Source organism: Schistocerca americana, chromosome 7, assembly GCF_021461395.2.
Source record: "Schistocerca americana isolate TAMUIC-IGC-003095 chromosome 7, iqSchAmer2.1, whole genome shotgun sequence".
Lineage (NCBI taxonomy): Eukaryota > Metazoa > Arthropoda > Insecta > Orthoptera > Acrididae > Schistocerca > Schistocerca americana.
The window spans coordinates 476,784,433-476,787,519 of record NC_060125.1 but is presented as its reverse complement, the minus strand read 5'-3'; the positions used below and the strand labels follow the sequence as shown (position 1 = coordinate 476,787,519).

Below are 3,087 nucleotides of genomic sequence, written 5' to 3'. Positions count from 1 at the left end.
TACTCATAGCTCTTAAGGAATGCTTTTTAGAACCCATGTTTACTAGACTTTTTTTCCTTCGAATGCTCTCTCCTGTTATATCCCTGAATACTGACCAGTCCTCCTCAGACACCTTGTATAGCTGCTGGCGTAGTACATTCAAATCGAGTAGGGAACGTTGTTCTCAATCGAGTTACCTTCACAGAAGGTACGAGAAGCATAATGTCACTGCGTCAATGAGGTCCTCAAATTTGCGAATGAAATGGAAAACCGTGCTAAGAGAAAGCCAGATATCCAGTTAGTGATGCAGGGAAATCATGAAGGATCTAAATAACGAACGCTGGATGGGGATACGAAACGCGATCGTACTGATTGCCATTCCAATAGGAAAATTCTTGGAAATCAAACGGCATGCTGCTAGTCGGCTATCTGAACCCATATTTCTGATATTCAGTTTGTGGACATAAGGCCCTAGTCCAATGCTTAATTCTCTGCCTAACCTATTATCTTCCACTGCTGGGAAGACTTCTTCAGAGGCCTCAACGAGTCAGAAGTCTGTTACAGAAGTCTGTTTATATGTATCCACGCAACGGTCGGTTCGTGACGTCATCAGCCACTGCCTAGAATGCTATGGAGCTCGTTGTTTGTTTTATTTAGCGCTAGGGCACACAACTTGTCTAATTTAAATCCTTCTCCTCTTTCTGTTGAAACTGTTTTTGTACTTACTGTTAGGCAGCGGTGTGATGACGTCACGAAACGACCATTGCATAGATACATAAACAATTGGACTTGCTGAGTTTTCTGTGCCGTTAATACCTCTGATGAAGTATCGAGGAGTGGAAGACGAAACGTTAAGCACAGAATTATGCCTTGGACCACGGCCTTATGTCCAAAAATAAAAAAATGGTCAATACTGCAGATACCGGCAGCGAAAGCCTACATTGTGTATGAACTCACTTTCAACTCCCCCCCCCCCCCCTGCTCCCTCACACTCCCCACCCACCCCCCTCACTACACTATCTGATAAAAAGTGCCGGGAGTCTATCTAACGCGGAATTGACCACTATATGTCACGAGAGACGGTCCGGAAAGTATGATTATGTTGTTAGGAGAGAAGCAGTAGCATTAGAATGTGTCGTTAGGGGAACTCAGTGGCTTGTAACGTGGGCTAGTCATCGGATGTGACCCGAGTAACAAACCCATCAGGGAAATTTCAACGCTTCTTGTAACGTGGGCTAGTCATCGGATGTCACCCGAATAACAAATGCATCAGGGACAGTTCAACGCTTCTAAAGTTTTCCAATTCGACTTTTGGTGTAACCGTGAAGTGGAAAAGCCATGGAAGAAGGAACCAATACCCATGTAGATATCATGTACTAAAGGACGGGGACGGTCGAGCACTGCGGCAGGTGATTCGTACAAAATAGTACGAAACCAGCAGACGGAATCACTCGTGAGTTCACAAGTGCTACCGGCAGTTCAGTTCACACGTTGTGCGTAGGGAGTTGAAACAGCTCCTCATAAGCCATATACTTCGGTAGTCAATGTTAGGCAATGCTTGAGGTTGTGTAAAACGCGACGCCACTGGACAGTGGATGATTTGAAACAAATGATTTGCACTGATGAGTCACGCTATACCCTGAGGGAATCCGATTGAAGGGTGTGGATCTGGTGAATGCATAGAGAACTTCACGTGCTAGCAGGTGTTGGCTCTGAGCACTATGGGACTTAACATCTGAGGTCATCAGTCCCTAGAACTTAGAACTATTTAAACCTAACTAACCTAAGGAAATCACACACATCCATGCCCGAGGCAGGATTCGAACCTGCTACCGTAGCGGTCGCGCGGTTCCAGACTGAAGCGCCTAGAACCGCTCGGCCACGCCAGCAGGTGTAGTGCCAAGTGTAAAGAGGAGGTGGTCTTACGGTAAAGGAGTGTGTTTCATGCTTATTGTGTGTTCCCTTGCACTTAAGTGCTCAGACCCATTTTTGAACGAACTGCTACACTGCCCTGGCAGAGTGGCTTTGCAGAACTGCACGGACAACCCTAGCACGCTTCCCTCCTCAGTTCAAATTCGCTTTCCAACATAGTTGGAGAGTCTCTGCACTGCTGTTCGAGTTTAGGGAGAATATCAAGTGGGTTCAGGCGTGAATGGGAATTTGGACTAAGGATGGAGGCACGCTAGGGGACCCCTTGCAGTTGTGCAAAGGCACTGTGCCAGGGTGGCGTGTAGGTTACCGCATCTGTCTAGTGGCCAGAAGACCCAGGTTCGAATCCTGTTCTTGGTACAAATTTTTATTCGTCACTTCCGTCTGCATATTTACATCATTTCTCAAAGAGAACTGACTTGCTCAGCGTCTCGACCTGAATCCAAATGTAACACCTTGAGCTCTGAGCACTATGGGACTTAACATCCGTGGTCATCAGACCCCTAGAACTTAGAACTACTTAAACCTAACTAACCTAAGGAGATCACACACATCCATGCCCGAGGCAGGATTCGAACCTGCGACCGTAGCGGTCACGCGGTTCTAGACTGCTGCGCCTAGAACCGCACGGCCACAAAACCTTAGGGATGAGTGAGAATGTAGACTTTGCTCCACACTCTAGACTCCATCACTGCTCTCTCTGGTTTCGACTATAAAGGAAGAATGGGCTACTATGGTAGAATAATTCCTCAGAAGCCATATATTTTTGTAGTCAATGCTAAACAACGCCAACGGCCTTGCCGCAGTGGTAGCACCGGTTCCCATCAGATCACCGAAGTTAAGCGCTGTCGGGCTGGGCTAGGACTTGGATGGGTGAGCATCCGGTCTGTCGAGCGCTGTTGGCATGCCCTTGTTTGGCAAACTGAGAAGCTACTTGATAGAGATGTAGCGACTCCGGTGTCCGAAACTGACATACGTCGGGGGGCGGTGTGCTGACCACATGCCCCTCTATATACGCATCCAGTGGCGCCTATGGGCTGAGAATGACACGACATCCGGTCTGTACCGTTGGGCCTTCATGGCCTGTTCGGGAAGAGTTAATGCAAAACAACACTTGAGGTGGTACAACTCCACAGACATACAAACACCTCACTGAACATGTTCCCAGCAGAATTCATT

General features: G+C 47.5%; 1 pseudogene; it reads left to right on the top strand.

Moving 5' to 3' along the window:
• Window positions 1-2,695: 2,695 nt before the first annotated feature.
• Window positions 2,696-2,813, top strand: LOC124623544 (annotated as a pseudogene).
• The last annotated feature ends 274 nt before the right edge of the window (window positions 2,814-3,087 follow it).